The sequence below is a fragment of the Arachis stenosperma genome, chromosome 7 (genome assembly GCF_014773155.1).
Source record: "Arachis stenosperma cultivar V10309 chromosome 7, arast.V10309.gnm1.PFL2, whole genome shotgun sequence".
Lineage (NCBI taxonomy): Eukaryota > Viridiplantae > Streptophyta > Magnoliopsida > Fabales > Fabaceae > Arachis > Arachis stenosperma.
This window is the reverse complement of record NC_080383.1, coordinates 36,970,172-36,990,171: the sequence shown is the minus strand read 5'-3', so window position 1 is coordinate 36,990,171 and position 20,000 is coordinate 36,970,172. Positions and strand designations below refer to the sequence as shown.

The 20,000-nt window shown below is 40.2% G+C and overlaps 2 non-coding genes across 2 annotated transcripts; one reads left to right on the top strand and one right to left on the bottom strand.

The window, feature by feature from the left end:
• Positions 1 to 2,095: 2,095 nt before the first annotated feature.
• On the bottom strand, positions 2,096 to 2,199 carry LOC130942436 (small nucleolar RNA R71). The gene has a single exon (XR_009071006.1). It is a non-coding gene; the product is annotated as a small nucleolar RNA R71 (small nucleolar RNA).
• An 11,766-nt stretch (positions 2,200 to 13,965) lies between these two features.
• LOC130943114 (small nucleolar RNA R71) lies at positions 13,966 to 14,073 on the top strand. The gene has a single exon (XR_009071647.1). It is a non-coding gene; the product is annotated as a small nucleolar RNA R71 (small nucleolar RNA).
• Positions 14,074 to 20,000: the final 5,927 nt, after the last annotated feature.

Sequence of the window (20,000 nt, the reverse complement as noted above, 5' to 3'; positions counted from 1 at the left end):
GGCCAAATATATTGAAGTTTAAGTTAGCATTTGAGCACAAAGTTCAACTTAAACGTATTATGGTATGAAACCCAATTGAATATCATGGTTTATGGGATTGGGCCTGAAGAATTGATGAGTCTGGAGCATTCATCTGTTGAGTCTTGTGTCATTACTTGTTTATCACTAAGTTTGCTCAATGAATGTTACAGAATTGGATCACAGCCTCATCAGGATTATGGACCATAAACCCAAAGCAAAAGGAAATCAAGGAAAGGCCTCAAAGCCCAAGAACACAACAGAAGCTCAATTTAGAAAGTGTATAAATAGGATAGAATTTAAGTTAGTTAGAACTTTTCGACACTTGAGAACTTTTCATCTTTTTGTAATTGAATTCAGAGCTATGATTCACTAAACCCCTTTCATTGGGTTAGGGAGCTCTATTGTAATTCAATGAATCAATAATAGTTTTTATCTTCTTCTTCAATCTTTTCTCTTGAATTTTGTTAGAAAGCTTCTCGATCTAATTCCATTGGGTAGTTGTCTTGGGAAAGAAACTACCCATAATTGGAATCCTTCGGAACCTTGGGAAAGGAATGATGGATTCATGCTAGAGAAGCTTTCTCACAGTGAATTGGATTGGGGTTTGGATGGATATTGTGACATGTAATCCTACCAAATTGTGGTTCATGAAACTGTGTGGTATAATCAGTGATCGAGCATCATCTCTTCTTATGAACATTTAAACCAAGGGATTGGGAATTTGTTTGTTTTTAGAGAGAATTGGTGAGCCAAGGAATTGGGATCCAATCATATAAGATTGCCAAGCAAGATTCAATGAATGCATTGGTTGAGGAAGAGATGAAAATGTTTTGATTCGGAGATTTCAATATCTCCTGACCCCAATGAACTCCCCATTTCTGATCTACACTTTCTCTTTACATTCTGCAAATTTCAATTCATGCAATCACCCCAATTCCCTTTTACTTTCAGCAATTTACTTTCTAGCACCTTAATTCTCGCTCTTTAATTCATGCAATTTTACATTCCGCAATTCTCATCTAAATCTTGATTCCGCTCAACTAGAACATACTTCTAATCCGAATTGCTCACTCAACCAATCCTTGTGGGATTTGACCTCACTCTATTGTGAGTTTTTACTTGACGATAACCGGTGCACTTGCCGGAAGGAATTTTGCCGATCGTGCAATTTCCTGAATCGTAGCATATCACGTTTATGCACATCAAGTTTATGGCACCGTTGCTGGGGATTGGTTTTCGATTGACAATTCTCAAATTGGAAGTTAACTAGATTGAGCATTTTTCTTGTTGTTTTGATAGTTTAGTTCAAGTCACTTGTTGAAGTTAAATTTCTGCACTCTGTTACTTGTTTTCTTTCTTTATGCCTTTAAATTCAAGCAACTAACTCACTGACTCACTAACTATTTGAATTAATTCCTCAACTACTCTAACCATACTCTTCCATTAACCAAGAGTATTCCACTTGTTTGTTGCTTGTGGTGTGTTCTTGTATGACAGGTAGGAGAGGAGAGGCATCAACTCCTCCATATACCGAACCAGAGAGGACCCTTCATAGACGTAGAAGGGAAGCAAGAGGGAAGAGAGTACTGCGAGAAGAGGAATCTGAAGGAGAATCTGAGGACAACTTTGAGGAAGCTCTAGATCTCAACATGGATAGAGAATTTCACAACCATGAAAGGGCTGATGGAAACAATGCCATTCCTGAGAGGAGGGTTCTTGGTTCATACATAAACCCAACCTCTGGGAATTGTGGAAGCAGCATTCAGAAACCACCAATTCAGGCCAATAATTTTGAACTCAAACCACAGTTAATATCACTGGTGGAGAACCATTGTTCATTTGGTGGGAGTGTTAATGAAGACCCAAACCAACATCTCACAAAATTCCTGAGAATTTGCGACACTGTGAAGTCCAATGGAGTCCAGGAAGATGCCTATAAACTGCTCTTATTTCCATTTTCACTTAGGGACAAGGCAGCTAAGTGGCTGGAATCATTCCCAAGGGACAGCCTAACAACCTGGGATGAGGTGGAGAGCAAGTTTCTGGCACGTTTCTACCCCCACAAAAGGTCAATAGGCTTCGATCTGAGGTTCAGACTTTTAGACAACAAGATGGTGAGACGCTCTACGAGGCATGGGAGAGGTTCAAAGAATTGACAAGGAAATGTCCACCAAACATGTTCCCTGACTGGGTGCAATTGCATATTTTCTATGATGGACTTTCTTATGAATCAAGGAAGGCTGTAGACCATTCATCAGGAGGTTCATTGAACAGGAAAAAGACTGTGGAAGAAGCCATTGAAGTGATTGAGACAGTTGCTGAGAATGAGTATTACTATGCTTCAGAGAGACACAACACTAAGGGAGTCATGGAGCTGAACCATGTTGATACAATTCTAGCTCAAAACAAGGTGTTTGCCAAGCAACTAGCAGAGCTCACCAGGAAATTAGACACAAAGCAAGTGGCTGCGATACACACACAAGATCAAGAGGAAGTAAGCATTGAAGGAGGTGATTGGGAAGAGGCCAACTATGTGGGAAACCAACAAAAATAATCATATGATCCACATTCCAACACTTACAACCCAGGATGGAAAAATCACCCAAACTTTGGGTGGGGAAACCAGCAAACCCAACCACAAAACCACAAACCTTACAACCACAACCAACATAACAATCCCACATACCAAAACTCCAACCAAAGATCATACCAAGCCACACAAAACACTTACTCCCAACCACCATATCATGGCCAAAATAATCAACCTGCCCAACCTAATCCGAACCAACAATTTCAAGATCAATTAAACAGGATAGAAAGAATGCTTGCAACCATGAGTCAAGACATAACCGAATTGAAAGCCTTTAAGGAAGAAGTAAATTCCAACTTGCTAAACCAAGGAGCTGCCATCCAGAAGCTAGAAAATCAAATTGAGTACTTGTCTAAGCAAACTCCTGGACCAAGCGTTTCTCATACTACCAAGGCTATTGCAAGGGAAGAATGTAAGGCCATAAACCTCAGAAGTGGAAAGAAGCTAAAGGAGATCTCAAAGGAAACCACAGAGGATGAAGCAAAGGAAAATGTGAGAGACAAGGAACAGGAACAATCTTTTACACCATCTGCAACAAAAGAAAAAGAAAAAGAGGTCCTGAAGCCTTATACACCCAAAGCACCATATCCTCAACGTTTGATGAGAAGAGAAAAGGATGGCCAATTCTCCAGATTTTTGGAGATTTTCAAGAAGCTTCAAATCAACATTCCGTTTGCTGAGGCAATAGAGCAAATGCCACTCTATGCAAAATTCTTAAAGGAATTAATGACCAAGAAGAGAAGCTGGAGAAATGAGGAAACTGTGTTGTTGACTGAAGAATGCAGTGCCATCATTCAACACAAATTGCCTCAGAAATTGAAGGATCCAGGCAGTTTCCAAATCCCCTGCATCATAGGAGAAGTCATGGTGGAGAAGGCCTTGTGTGACTTAGGGGCAAGTATCAATTTGATGTCTCTAACAATGATGAGAAGAATGAAGATTGAGGAAGTTAAACCAACAAGAATGGCCCTCCAATTGGCAGATCGAACTTTTAAATTCCCTCATGGAATAGTTGAGGATTTGTTGGTGAAAGTGGGAGATTTCATATTCCCTGCCGATTTTGTGGTGTTAGATATGGAAGAAGAAGCCAAAGCTTCGATAATCCTGGGAAGACCCTTTCTGGCTACTGCTGGAGCCATCATAGATGTCCAAAAGGGTGAACTAACTCTTAGACTACATGATGAGCAATTGGTGTTTAATGTATTCAAGGCAATGAGCTATCCATCAGAATCACTAAAGGAATGCATGAGGGTGGATGTAGTGGACATTGCAGTACAAGAAACCTTTGAGGAAACAACAAAGGAAGTGGCAGAGGAGGAGTTCACCAAGGATATAGAAGTTAGTGACATCAAGGCTGCTGAAACAACCATGCCAAACATGCCAGAAAGAGTGAAAGAAGAGAAGGAGGCACCAAAACCTGAGCTCAAAGCATTGCCCCCTAATCTCAAATATGCATACTTGGGTAGTGATGAGAGCCATCCTGTTATCATTAGCTCTGCCCTGAGCCAAGAACAGGAAGAAGAATTGATCAAGGTGCTACAAACCCATCAAGATGCCATTGGATGGACCCTAGCTGATTTGAAGGGGATAAGTTCATCCATATGCATGCATAAAATCTTGTTAGAAGAGGATGCTAGACCCTCCATTCAAGCTCAGAGAAGATTGAATCCCGTCATGAAAGAAGTGGTACAAAAGGAGGTCATGAAGTTATGGCAGGCAGGGGTAATCTACCCCATTTCTGATAGCCCATGGGTTAGTCCCATCCATGTAGTTCCCAAGAAAGGTGGCATAACTGTGGTGCCAAATGAGAGGAACGAACTCATACCCACAAGAACTGTCACTGGGTGGAGGATGTGCATAGACTACAGGAAGCTCAATGAAGCCACCAGAAAAGATCATTTCCCACTCCCATTTATGGATCAGATGCTTGAAAGACTTGCAAGACATGCTTACTATTGCTTTCTGGATGGATACTCAGGCTATAATCAGATAGTAGTTGATCCAAGAGATCAAGAGAAAACATCATTTGTTTGTCCATATGGAGTATTTGCGTATAGACGCATGCCCTTTAGATTGTGCAATGCACCTGCAACTTTCCAAAGGTGCATGCTGTCCATCTTTTCGGACATGATCGAAAAGTTTATTGAAGTTTTCATGGATGATTTTTCTGTGTTTGGAAATTCTTTTCCTAGCTGCCTACATCACCTTGCCTTGGTGCTTAAGAGATGCCAAGAGACCAACCTAGTATTAAACTGGGAAAAGTGTCATTTCATGGTCACATAAGGAATAGTTCTTGGCCATAAAGTGTCTAATAGAGGCATTGAAGTGGACAGAGCTAAGGTGGAACTCATTGAAAAACTACCTCCACCAAGTAATGTCAAGGCAGTTAGGAGTTTTTTGGGACACGCTGGCTTTTACAGAAAGTTTATTAGAGACTTTTCTAAAATAGCCAAACCTTTGAGTAACTTGCTTGTCTCTGATACACCCTTTGTATTTGATGAAAATTGCATGCTAGCCTATGAACTTTTGAAGCAAAAACTTTCCTCTGCACCTATCATTGCCCCACCTGATTGGAACTTACCTTTTGAACTGATGTGTGATGCATCAGACCTTGCTATTGGGGCAGTGTTAGGACAAAGGAAAGACAATTTGGTACATGTGATTTATTATGCCAGTAAAGTCTTGAATGATAACCAAAGGAATTACACAACCACTGAAAAAGAACTCTTGGCAATAGTCTTTGCATTTGACAAATTTAGATCATATCTCATTGGATCTAAAGTCATTGTTTTCACTGATCATTCAGCTTTAAAATACTTACTTGCTAAACAAGAATCCAAACCAAGACTTATTAGATGGGTTCTTTTGTTGCAGGAATTTGACATTGAAATCAAAGATAAGAAGGGTGTAGAGAACAAGGTGGCAGACCATTTATCAAGGATACCATGTGAAGAAGGAAGCACGCAAAGCACACATATAAATGAATGCTTCCCTGATGAACAACTCATGATAATTCACAAAGCACCCTGGTTTGCAGACATAGCAAACTTCAAAGCCACTGGGAGTTTGCCGTTGGAATTTAACAAGCATCAAAGGAAGAAATTGGTAAATGATGCCAAATACTTCATCTGGGACAAACCATACTTGTTCAAAAAATGTTCTGATGGCCTACTCAGAAGATGCATATCAGAGGAAGAAGGAAGGGAAGTCTTATGGGACTGCCATGGTTCCACTTATGGAGGACATTTTGCAGGAGAAAGAACAGCAGCTAAGGTGTTGCAGTGTGGATTTTATTGGCCTACTATCTTCAAAGATGCAAAAGAACTAGTGAAGCACTGCCATGAATGCCAGAAAGCGGGGAACCTACCAAGAAGAAATGAAATGCCACAACAATTCATTCTGGAACTAGAATTGTTTGATGTATGGGGGATAGATTTCATGGGACCCTTCCCCACCTCATACTCAAATAATTACATTCTTGTAGCAGTAGACTATGTCTCCAAGTGGGTTGAAGCAATAGCAACTCCAACCAATGATAATAAGGTAGTCATGAACTTCCTCAGAAAACACATTTTTTGCCGTTTTGGGGTTCCAAGAGCAATCATCAGTGATGGAGGAAGCCACTTCTGTAACAAACCATTAGAGGCATTGCTTCTAAAATATGGAGTCAAACACAAGGTAGCCACACCATACCATCCACAGACAAGTGGGCAAGCCGAAATATCTAATAGGGAACTCAAAAGAATCCTGGAAAAGACTGTGGGAACTTCAAGGAAGGACTGGTCAATTAAGCTAGATGATGCTCTTTGGGCATATAGGATAGCTTTCAAAACACCAATTGGAATGTCTCCTTACCAACTAGTGTATGGAAAAGCCTGCCATTTACCACTGGAGTTGGAGCACAAGGCATTCTGGGCCTTGAAACTCTAGAACTTAGATAGCAAAGCTGCTGGAAAAAAGAGGATGTTCCAAATTCAAGAGTTGGAAGAATTCAGAGCTGAAGCTTATGAGAATGCCAAAATTTACAAAGAAAGAGCAAAGAAGAAGCATGACAGCAACATAGCCCCAAGAAATTTTGAAGAGGGACAAAAAGTATTGCTCTACAATTCTAGGCTGAAGCTATTTCCAGGGAAGCTAAAATCAAGGTGGTCTGGACCATTCCTTGTCACCAAGGTCTCCCAATATGGACAAGTAGAAATCATGGAAGAAAAGTCACAACGAACCTTCACTGTGAATGGTCAAAGACTCAAACATTACTTGGGAGATGTGGAGGAGAAGGACAAGGTTAAATATCACCTCAACTGAGGGACAACCGTCAAGCTAGTGACGTTAAAGAAGCGCTTGTTGGGAGGCAACCCAACCTGAGGTAATACTCTTTTACTGTTTCTTTTATTTGTTTCAATAAAAAGGTGAAGTAGTTTCTGTGCATTGCAAAGAATTAAGTTTGGTGTTTCACACCAAACAATGAATTTGTGGATCAATAATTCAAAAGGGGAATGTGTGACTCTAAGTTTGGTGTTCCACCATACAGATTAACTGAACACAACAACCTTTGAATTATATGAAAGGAACAACCATTCTAAGAAATCACAGAAATGCTTAAAATCCTTAGCAGCAACTTCACTCTAAGGAGAATTCAAGGATTCAAAGAGCAGAGGAGTAAGTAGGAGACTAAGTTTGGTGTTCACACACCAACTTAAGACTCAGACACTTGCCCATATATAGTGAGCTAACCATTCAAGTGCTTGAGAAACAAGCAACTTCGTCACTCTTTGCAGGAAAGGAAACAAGGATCTTAGAAAGAACATGATGAAATAACTAGTAGAAGAAGGAGAAATCAAATTGTTTCCTGGCAACAAAGAGAAAACAAGAAATGTCACAAGGTGGTGTTGTTCCTTGACCTTTCTTTAAAAGGCAAACAAAAGCATGCTTGTTCTGGTGTAAATTGAAATTGTTGAATCTTTCTGGAATGTGAAGTTTTTAGTATGTTTGCTGGTTTACTGCTTTAAATAAAGTGAATGCCTAGATGTTTGGATATAACTCCACCTTCTTAAACAAATGCTTGCCATGCTTGTTCTGTTTCCAAAAATTAAAAGAAAAGTTTGAACAAAAGTAACTTGGCTCAATTAGTGACAAATCAAGTAGAATTAAGTGGTGGTATGTGGTGCACGAAATTGTGAACAATACTTTTTCACAACTCAAATAATCCCCGGTAATGGCTCCAAGAACTTGGTGGCTCAATACCATGGCATTACACAACTTCGCACAACTAACCAGCAAGTGCACTGGGTCGTCCAAGTAATAAACCTTACGTGAGTAAGGGTCGATCCCACGGAGATTGTTAGTATTGAAGCAAGCTATGGTCATCTTGTAAATCTTAGTCAGGCAAACTCAGATGTATATGGTGATGAACGAAAATAACATAAAGATAAAGATAGAGATACTTATGTATATCATTGGTGTAAGAGCTTCAGACAAGTGTATGAAGATGCTTTCCCTTCCGTCTCTCTGCTTTCCTAATGTCTTCATCCAATCCTTTCTTACTCCCTTCCCATGGCAAGCTCGTGTAAGGTTTCACTGTTGTCACAGCTCCCTCCATCCGCGCAGTGAAAGCTAATGCACACACTCTGTCACAGTGCTGCCAATCACCGGTTTGGTTCCCTCCCCTACCGGAATAGAATAACTCTTTTGCGTCTGTCATAACGCCCAGTAGTTACAGGTTTGAAGCACGTCACAGTCATTCAATCATTGAATCCTACTCAGATACCACAGACAATTACCTCCGGATTCTCTTGAATGCTGCCATCAATTCTTGCCTATACCACGAAGACTCTGATCTCACGGAATGGCTGGCTCGTTTGTCAGGCGAGCACTCGGTTGTCAGGCGATCAACCATGCATCGTGCAATCAGAAATCCAAGAGATATTCACTAAGCCTCAAATGCTGTGAACAAGAGTGGTTGTCAGTCACCTTGTTCATATGAGAACGATGAGATGTCAATCATCACCTTCATCAAGTTGAAGAACAGTGATATCTTGGTAAAAGAACAAGCGGAATTGAATGGAAGAACTATAGTAATTACATTAATACTCGAGGTACAGCAGAGCTTCACACCTTAATCTATGGTGTGTAAAACTCCACCGTTGAAAATACATAAGCATAAGGTCTAGGCATGGCCGAATGGCCAGCCTCCCAATGATCTAAGATAGCATAAACTCAAAGATAGCTACCAAGATGTTCCTAATACAATAGTAAAAGGTCCTACTTATAGAAACTAGTACATAATGAGTAATGACATAAAAATCCACTTCCGGCCCACTTGGTGTGTGTTTGGGCTGAGCAATGAAGAAATTTCGTGTAGAGACTCTCCTTGGAGTTAAACGCCAGCTTTAGTGCCAGTTTGGGCGTTTAACTCCCAATTAGGTGCCAGTTCCAGCGTTTAACGCTGGGATTTCTTGAGGTGACTTTGAACGCCGGTTTGGGCCATCAAATCTTGGGCAAAGTTATGGACTATCATATTGCTGGAAAGCCCAGGATGTCTACTTTCCAACGCCGTTGAGAGCGCGCCAATTGGGCTTCTGTAGCTCCAGAAAATCCGCTTCGAGTGCAGGAGGTCAGAATCCAACAGCATCTGCAGTCCCTTTTTCTCTGGATCAGATTTTTGCTCAGGTCCCTCAATTTCAGCCAAAAATATCTGAAATCACAGAACACACAACTCAGTAAAGTCCAGAAAAGTGAATTTTAACTAAAACTAATAGAAAATATACTAAAAACTAACTAGATCATATCAAACATACTAAAACAATGCCAAAAAGTATCAAATTATCCGCTCATCACAACACCAAACTTAATTGTTGCTTGTCCCAAGCAACTGAAAATCAAATAAGATAAAAGGAAGAAATATGCAATGAATTCCAAAAACATCTGTGAAGATCAGTATTAATGAGCGGGGCTTTTAACTTTTTGCCTCTGAACAGTTTTGGCATCTCAATCTATCCTTTGAAATTCAGAATGGTTGGCTTCTTTGGGAACTTAGAATCCAGATAGTGTTAATGATTCTCCTAGTAAAGTATGATGATTCTTGAACATAGCTATTTATTGAGTCTTGGCTGTGGCCCAAAGCACTCTGTCTTTCCAGTATTACCACCGGATACATACATGCCACAGACACATAATTGGGTGAACCTTTTCAGATTGTGACTTAGCTTTGCTAAAGTCCCCAATTAGAGGTGTCCAGGGTTCTTAAGCACACTCTTATTTGCCTTGGATCACAACTCTTATTATATTTATTTATTTATTTATTTATTTATTTTTTTTTGAATAGCAATGCTTTTTCTTGCTTCAAGAATCATTTTATTGATTTTTCAGATCCTCAATAACATGTCTCCTTTTTCATCATTCTTTCAAGAGCCAACATTCATGAACCACAAATTCAAGATACATATGCACTGTTTAAGCATACATTCAGAACAAAAATATTGCCACCACATCAAAATAATTAAACTATTATAAATTCAAAATTCATGCAATTCTTCCTTTTTCAATTAAGCACATTTTTATTCAAGAAAGGTGATGGATTCATAGGACATTCATAACTTTAAGGCATAGACACTAAGACACTAATGATCATAAGACACAAGCATGGATAACATAAAGCACTAAAATTCGAAAAACAAAGGAAAAGAACAAGGAAATCAGGAATGGTCCACCTCATGATGGCGGCTCTTCCTTGCTTTTGAAGGTCCTATGGAGTGCTTGAGCTCCTCAATGTCTCTTCCTTGCCTTTGTTGCTCCTCTCTCATGATTCTTTGTTCTTCTCTAATTTCATGGAGGAGAATGGAGTGTTCTTGGTGCTCCACCCTTAGTTGTCCCATATTGGAACTCAACTCTCCTAGGGAGGTGTTTAGTTTGCCCCCAATAGTCTTGTGAGGAAAATTCATCCCTTGAGGAATCTCAGGGATCTCATGATGAGTGGGATCTCTTGTGTACTCCATCCTTTTCTTAGTGATGGGCTTGTCCTCATCAATGGTGATGTCTCCCTCTATGTCAACTCCCACTGAATAACAGAGGTGACAAATGAGGTGAGGAAAGGCTAACCTTGCCAAGGTAGAGGTCTTGTCCGCCACCCTATAGAGTTCTTGGGCTATAACCTCATGAACCTCTATTTCTTCTCCAATCATGATGCTATGGATCATGATAGCCCGGTCTATGGTAACTTCAGACCGGTTGCTAGTGGAAATGATTGAGCGTTGTATGAACTCTAACCATCCTCTAGCCATGGGTTTGTGAGGTCATGCCTTCTCAATTGGACCGCTTTCCTCTTGAATCTTGCTTCCATTGTGCGCCCTCTTCACATATGACTGTGAGGACTTGGTCCACCTTTGATCAAAGTTGACCCTTCTAGTAAGGATGCTCATCTCCTTGCATCATAGGCAAGTTGAACGCCCCCCTCACACTTTCCGGACTAAATCCAAGTATTTCCCCGAACCATAGTAAGATAATTCTTTGGATCCGGGTTCACACTTTGGTCATGGTTCTTGGTGATCCATGCATTGGCATAGAACTCTTGAACCATCAAGATTCCGACTTGTTGAATGGGTTGGTAAGTACTTACCCCAACCTCTTCTTCGGATCTCATGGCGGATCTCCGGATATTCCCCTTTTTGAGTGAAAAGGGGACTTCGGGGATCACCTTCTTCAAGGCCACAACTTCATAGAAGTCTTGATGCACCCTTGAGAGGAATCTATCCATCTCCCATGACTCGGAGGTGGAAGCCTTTGCCTTCCCTTTCCTCTTTCTAGAGGTTTCTCCGGCCTTGGATGCCATAAATGGTTTATGGAAAATGAAAAAGCACGCTTTTACCACACCAACTTAAAATGTTTGCTCGTCCTCGAGCAAAAGAAGAAAGAAAGAGTAGAAGAAGAAATGAGGAAGAGGAGATGGTGGTGTATTCGGCCAAGGAGGGGGAGAAGTGGTGTTTAGGTAGTGGAAAATGAAGGGGTAAGAGGGGTTTTATAGGAAAGAGGGGGATGAGGGTTCGGCCATTTGAGGTGGGTTTTGGGAGGGAAAGTGGTTTGAATTTGAAGGGTGAGGTTGGTGGTTTTATGAAGGATGGATGTGAGTGGTGAAGAGAAAGATGGGATTTGATAGGTGAGGGGTTTGGGAAGAGGTGTTGAGGTGATTGGTGAATGGGGAAGAAGAGAGAGAGTGATGGTAGGGTCCTGTGGGGTCCACAGATCCTGTAGTGTCAAGGAAAAGGCATCCTTGCACCAAATGGCATCAAAATCCACGTTTTGAGCCTTTTCTGGCGTTAAACGCCGGGCTGGTGCCCCTTCCTGGCGTTTAACGCCAGGTTTTTGCCCTTTACTGGCGTTTAACGCCAGTCTGGTGCCCCTTTCTGGCGTTAAACGCCCAGAATGGTGCCAGACTGGGCGTTAAACGCCCAACAGCATTACTGGCGTTTGAACGCCAGCTTCTTCTTCTCCAGGGTGTGCTATTTTTCTTCCTGTTTTCATTTTGTTTTGCTTTTTTCATTGTTTTTGTGACTTCTTATGATCATCAACCTACAAAAAAAAATAAAATAACAAAAGAAAATAATTAATTATAACATTGGGTTGCCTCCCAACAAGCGCTTCTTTACTGTCATTAGCTTGACAGAGGACTCTCATGGAGTCTCAGAGTTGTTCAGAACCGTGTTGGAACCTCCCAACCAAACTTAGAGTTTGAATGTGGGGGTTCAACACCAAACTTAGGGTTTGGTTGTGGCCTCCCAACACCAAACTTAGAGTTTGACTGTGGGGGCTCTGTTTGGCTCTGTTTTGAGAGAAGCTCTTCATGCTTCTTCTCCATGATGACAGAGGATATCCTTGGGCCTTAAACACCAAGGATTCTTCATTCACTTGAATGATCAACTCCCTCTATCAACATCAATCACAGCCTTTGCTGTGGCTAGGAAGGGTCTGCAAGGATGATGGATTCATCCATGCACTTCCCAGTCTCTAGGACTATGAAATCAGTAGGAATGTAATGGTCTTCAACCTTAACCAGAACATCCTCTACAAGTCCATAGGCTTGTTTTCTTGAGTTGTCTGCCATCTCTAGTGAGATTTTGCAGCTTGCACCTCAAAGATCCCTAATTTCTCCATTACAGAGAGGGCATGAGGTTTACACTTGACCCTAAGTCACACAAGGCCTTCTTGAAGGTCATGGTGCCTATGGTACAAGGTATAGAAAACTTCCCAAGATCCTGCCTCTTTTGAGGCAATTGCTGCCTAGACAAGTTATCCAGTTCCTTGGTGAGCAAAGGGGGTTCATCCTCCCAAGTCTCATTTCCAAATAACCTGTCATTTAGCTTCATGATTGCTCCAAGGTATTTAGCAACTTGCTCTTCAGTGACATACTCATCCTCTTCAAAGGAAGAATACTCATCAGAGCTCATGAAAGGCAGTAGTAAGTCCAAGGGAATCTCTATGGTCTCAGTTTGAGCCTCAGATTCCCAAGGTTCCTCATTGGGGAACTCATTGGAGGCCAGTGGACGTCCAGTGAGGCCTTCCTCAGTGGCGTTCACTGCCTCTTCTTCCTCCCAGAATTCGGCCATATTTATGGCTTTGCACTCTCCTTTTGGATTTTCTTCAGTGTTACTTGGGAGAGTGCTTGGGGGAAGTTCAGTAATTTTCTTGCTCAGCTGACCCACTTGTCCTTCCAAATTCCTAATGGAGGATCTAGTTTCAGTCATGAAACTTTGAGTGGTTTTGATTAGATCAGAGACCATGGTTGCTAAGTCAGAGGTATTCTGCTTAGAGCTCTCTGTCTGTTGTTGAGAAGATGATGGAAAAGGTTTACCATTGTTAAACCTGTTTCTTCCACCATTATTATTGAAACCTTGTTGAGGTCTCTCTTGATTCTTCCATGAGAGATTTGGTTGATTTCTCCATGAAGAATTGTAGGTGTTACCATAGGGTTCTCCCAGGTAATTTACTTCTTCCATTGAAGGGTTCTCAGGATCATAAGCTTCTTCCTCAGATGAAGCATCCTTAGTACTGTTTGGTGCATTTTGCATTCCAGACAGACTTTGAGAAATCAGATTGACTTGTTGAGTCAATATTTTATTCTGAGCCAAAATGGCATTCAGAGCATCAATTTCAAGAACTCCTTTCTTCTGACTAGTCCCATTATTCACAGGATTCCTTTCAGAAGTGTACATGAATTGGTTATTTGCAACCATTTCAATCAGTTCTTGAGCCTCAGTAGGCGTCTTCTTCAGATGAAGAGATCCTCCAGCAGAGCTATCCAAGGACATCTTGGATAGTTCAGAGAGACCATCATAGAAAATACCTATGATGCTCCATTCAGAAAGCATGTCAGAGGGACATTTTCTGATTAATTGTTTGTATCTTTCCCAAGCTTCATAGAGGGATTCTCCATCCTTCTGTCTGAAGGTTTGGACTTCCACTCTAAGCTTACTCCATCTTTGTGGTGGAAAGAACTTTGCCAAGAAGGCATTGACTAGCTTTTCCCAAGAGTCCAGGCTTTCTTTAGGTTGGGAGTCCAACCATATTCTAGCTCTGTCTCTCACAGCAAAAGGGAATAGCATCAGTCTATAGACCTCAGGGTTAACCCCATTAGTCTTGACTGTGTCACAGATTTGCAAGAACTCAGCTAAAAACTGATGAGGATCTTCCATTGGAAGTCCATGGAACTTACAATTCTGTTGCATTAGAGAAACTAATTGAGGCTTAAGCTCAAAGTTGTTTGCTCCAATGGCAGGGATAGAGATGCTTCTCCCATAGAAATCAGGAGTAGGTGCAGTAAAGTCACCAAGCACCTTCCTTGCATTGTTGGCATTGTTGTTGTTTTCGGCTGCTATTTGTTCTTCTTCCTTGAAGAATTCGGTCAGGTGCTCTAAAGAGAGTTGTGCTTTGGCTTCTCTTAGCTTTCTCTTCAAGGTCCTTTCAGGTTCAGGGTCAGCTTCAACAAGAATGCCTTTGTCTCTGCTCCTGCTCATATGAAAGAGAAGAGAACAAGAAAATGTGGAATACTCTATGTCAAAGTATAGAGATTCCTTGAGGTGTCAGAGGAAAAGAGAAATAGAAAGAAGAAGGAGAAGGAGAATTCGAACTTTACTTAGATAAGGTTCGAATTGTGCATTAAGAAGGAGTGGTACTCCATAAATAGAAGGATGTGGGAAGGAGGGAAGAGAATTTTCGAAAATTCATTTGAAAGATTTTGAAAACATTTTGAAAATTTGATTGATAATTTTCGAAAATTAAAAGTGAAAAAGAAATCAAGTGATTTTTGAAAAAGATTTTGAAATTAGAAATTAAAAAGATTTGATTGAAAACTATTTTGAAAAAGATGTGGTTAAAAAGATTTAATTGAAAAGTTATGGTTTTAAAAAGATGTGATTGAGAAGATATGATTTGAAAACAATTTTAAAAAGATATGATTTGAAAACAATTTGAAAAGATATGATTTTAAAAATTAATGACTTGCCTAACAAGAAAAGATATGATTCAAACATAAAACCTTCCTCAACAGAAAAGGCAACAATTTTGAGATGTTCAATCAAATCATTAATTGTTAGTAAGTATCTTTTAAAAAGGAAAGAAATTGATTTTGAAAACATTTGATTGAAAAGATTTGATTTGAAAAAGATTTGATTTTGAAAAACTTTGAAAACTTGAAAAAAATTGATTTTGAAAACAAAATCTTCCCCCTAGCACCATCCTGGCGTTAAACGCCCAGAATGGTATACATTCTGGCGTTTAACGCCCAAAATGCTACCTTTTTGGGCGTTAAACGCCCAACCAGGTACCCTGGCTGGCGTTTAAACGCCAGTCTGCCTTCTTCACTGGGCATTTTTGAATGCTCAGCTTTTTCTGTGTAATTCCTCTGCAGTATGTTCTGAATCTTCAATTCTTTGTATCATTGACTTGAAAAGACACAAATTAAAAATATTTTTGGATTTTTAATAATCAAAATGCAAAAGGAATCAATTAACAATGCATGCAAGACACCAAACTTAGCAGTTTATATACTACTGACACTAACAATATGAGAATGCATATGAGACACACAAAATGCTTCAAGTCAATAGAATTCAAAGATCAAAACAAAGAAATGTATGCATGGTTTCGAAAATTATAACAAAAACATGCATTTGACACCAAACTTAGGATGAGACACTAAACTTAAGCAAGAAACATCAAATATTTTTGGTCTTTTTATGATTTTGTAAATTTTTTTTTGTGTTTTTCGAAAATTAAGTAGGAAAAGGTATCAAAATTCTTAATGAGAATTCCAGGAATCAGTGCAATGCTAGTCTAAGACTCCGGTCCAGGAATTAGACATGGCTTCACAGCCAGCCAAGCTTTCAAAGAAAGCTTCGGTCCAAAACACTAGACATGGCCAGAGGCCAGCCAAGCCTTAGCAAATCACTGCTCCAAGAGCAAAGTTGATAAGAAATCAACAAGTTCTTGTGGTGATAAGTTGAAACCTCGGTCCAATGAGATTAGACATGGCTTCTCAGCCAGCCAGATTTCAACAAATCATCATGAAACTCTAGAATTCATCTTCAAGAATTTCGAAAAAAAAATAATACCTAATCTAAGCAACAAGATGAACCGTCAGTTGTCCAGCCTAAACAATCCCGGGCAATAACATCAAAAACTTGATGTTGTTGCCGGATCTTGGCACTGATGTTACCAAAAGCTTGCTCAAAACTTGAACAATCCCCGGCAACGGCGCCAAAAACTTGGTGCGCAAAATTGTGAACGATACTTTTTCACAACTCAAATAATCCCCGGCAACGGCGCCAAAAACTTGGTGTGCGAAATTGTGAACAATACTTTTTCACAACTCAAATAATCCCCGGTAATGGCTCCAAGAACTTGGTGGCTCAATACCATGGCATTACACAACTTCGCACAACTAACCAGCAAGTGCACTGGGTCGTCCAAGTAATAAACCTTACGTGAGTAAGGGTCGATCCCACGGAGATTGTTAGTATTGAAGCAAGCTATGGTCATCTTGTAAATCTTAGTCAGGCAAACTCAGATGTATATGGTGATGAACGAAAATAACATAAAGATAAAGATAGAGATACTTATGTATATCATTGGTGTAAGAGCTTCAGACAAGTGTATGAAGATGCTTTCCCTTCCGTCTCTCTGCTTTCCTAATGTCTTCATCCAATCCTTTCTTACTCCTTCCCATGGCAAGCTCGTGTAAGGTTTCACTGTTGTCAGCAGCTACCTCCCATCCGCGCAGTGAAAGCTAATGCACACACTCTGTCACAGTGCTGCCAATCACCGGTTTGGTTCCCTCCCCTACCGGAATAGAATAACTCTTTTGCGTCTGTCACTAACGCCCAGTAGGTTACAGGTTTGAAGCACGTCACAGTCATTCAATCATTGAATCCTACTCAGAATACCACAGACAAGGTTAGACCTTCCGGATTCTCTTGAATGCTGCCATCAGTTCTTGCCTATACCACGAAGACTCTGATCTCACGGAATGGCTGGCTCGTTTGTCAGGCGAGCACTCGGTTGTCAGGCGATCAACCATGCATCGTGCAATCAGAAATCCAAGAGATATTCACTAAGCCTCAAATACTTGTAGAACAAGAGTGGTTGTCAGTCACCTTGTTCATAGGTGAGAACGATGATGAGTGTCAATCATCACCTTCATCAAGTTGAAGAACAAGTGATATCTTGGTAAAAGAACAAGCGGAATTGAATGGAAGAACTATAGTAATTACATTAATACTCGAGGTACAGCAGAGCTTCACACCTTAATCTATGGTGTGTAGAAACTCCACCGTTGAAAATACATAAGCATAAGGTCTAGGCATGGCCGAATGGCCAGCCTCCCAATGATCTAAGATAGCATAAAACTCAAAGATAGCTACCAAGATGTTCCTAATACAATAGTAAAAGGTCCTACTTATAGAAAACTAGTACATAGATGAGTAAATGACATAAAAATCCACTTCCGGGCCCACTTGGTGTGTGTTTGGGCTGAGCAATGAAGAAATTTCGTGTAGAGACTCTCCTTGGAGTTAAACGCCAGCTTTAGTGCCAGTTTGGGCGTTTAACTCCCAATTAGGTGCCAGTTCCAGCGTTTAACGCTGGGATTTCTTGAGGTGACTTTGAACGCCGGTTTGGGCCATCAAATCTTGGGCAAAGTATGGACTATCATATATTGCTGGAAAGCCCAGGATGTCTACTTTCCAACGCCGTTGAGAGCGCGCCAATTGGGCTTCTGTAGCTCCAGAAAATCCGCTTCGAGTGCAGGGAGGTCAGAATCCAACAGCATCTGCAGTCCCTTTTTGGTCTCTGGATCAGATTTTTGCTCAGGTCCCTCAATTTCAGCCAGAAAATATCTGAAATCACAGAAAAACACACAAACTCATAGTAAAGTCCAGAAAAGTGAATTTTAACTAAAAACTAATAGAAATATACTAAAAACTAACTAGATCATATCAAAAACATACTAAAAACAATGCCAAAAAGTATACAAATTATCCGCTCATCAGTATGCATGCTTGATTGTTTAGTTAGCTCACTGGAAATTAAGTGTAGAGTTATCATTTTTTGTGTAGAAGTTGAATACTGTCTATGGATCTTGATGAATAAATGTCTTTGGCCATGAAAAAGAAAGAAAAAGAAGAAGAAAAGCCACTGAAAAAGGGCAACCAAAAAGCAAAAGAATTAAGAAAATAAAGCTAGGCACCAATGGTTTGAACTTTTGAGACATATGCCTGTGGTGTTTATGTACTAGGATCTACTTGGATGAATAGGTTCTGTGGAGTGTTTCAACACTTGGTAACTTGGGTTAACTAACCCGGGATTATCAACCAAAAGTCCATTATCAAGAGCAACCTAGCTACAAAACATTTAGTTACACAAAGAGGTGCTGGGCACCAATGTCTCAAAAAGAAATGTGAACTAAAATGCCTATAGTGGATATGTGTACTGCACTGATAAGAAAAAGAAAATGCCAAAGGCTTGTGCAACACATGACACTGAGCAAACAAGGAGCAAAGGAGCTCTAAGAAAAAGAAAAATAAAGAAAGGAAAAAGTGCCAAGGACATAAGAATAACAAGAGGCCATAGCAGTGTTTGATGGATGCAATGAAAAAGTGATAATCCTCCCTGATAAGAATGAAAAAGTGATGCTACAACTTTCTGCATAAAACCCTTCTGATGAACTTCAAATGCTTGCTAATATAGCCAATGTAATTGCTTTCTGTTTCATCCTTTCTTCTCAAATATCTCAGGACTTGCTTAGGGACAAGCAAGTATTAAGTTTGGTGTTGTGATGCCAAGGCATCTTAGGCTAGTTTCACTAGCATTTTTTTGTTAGTTTTAGTTGTTTTATGCATTTTCTTGAGCTTAAAGTAACCAAGAATGGTTAAATGAACAACAAAGTAATAAATCATCCAAGCAGTATAATTTTGACGCAAATTCCATGAGTTTTAGTTATATTACTTGAATGCTATGAATGGAAGATTTCTCATGAAATTTTGCAAGACTTTGATGCAATTGTTTGGATGATTTCAGGGAAGAAGAGGCTAGGCAAAGAAGCAACAAAATCAATAAAGGAAGCTTGAAGATCACATGTGCCAAGCCATATAATGCTGGAACTGGCGTTTAACCTCCAGTTTAACCTTAAACTGGAAGTTAAACGCCAGAACAAGAAATGCACCAAAGCTGAAAGTGGCGTTTAACCTTCAGTTTAAGGTTAAACTGAAGGTTAAACGCCAGAATCATAAAAGTTGTGAAAAGAGGAAACTGGCGTTTAACCTCCAGTTTAACCTTAAACTGAAGGTTAAACGCCAGAATGAGAATGGCACCAAGGGAGCTTCTCCACGTTTAACCTCCAGTTTAACCTTAAACTGGAGGTTAAACGTGTTCGAACCACATTATGCACCAGGAAGCCATTTCCACGTTTAAGCTCCAGTTTGACCTCAAACTGGAGCTTAAACGTGTTCGACATTCACACTCCTGGGCCACTTTCTTCATTCTCACGTTTAACCTCCAGTTTAACCTTAAACTGGAGGTTAAACGTGTTCGACCCATTCACACTCCTGGGCTACTTTCTTCATTCCCACGTTTAACCTCCAGTTTGACCTTAAACTGGAGGTTAAACGTGTTCGACTCAAATTGCCTCCAGGGTTGCTTTCTTCAATTCCACGTTTAAGCTTTAGTTTAACCTTAAACTAAAGCTTAAACGTGTTCGACCATACCACTCTCCATAGTTGCTTTCTTCCATTTCCACGTTTTAGTTTCAGTTTAACCTTAAACTGAAACTTAAACTTCCACTTAAACGCCACTTTTTGAAAGGGTTTCTGGGCCAAATATATTGAAGTTTAAGTTAGCATTTGAG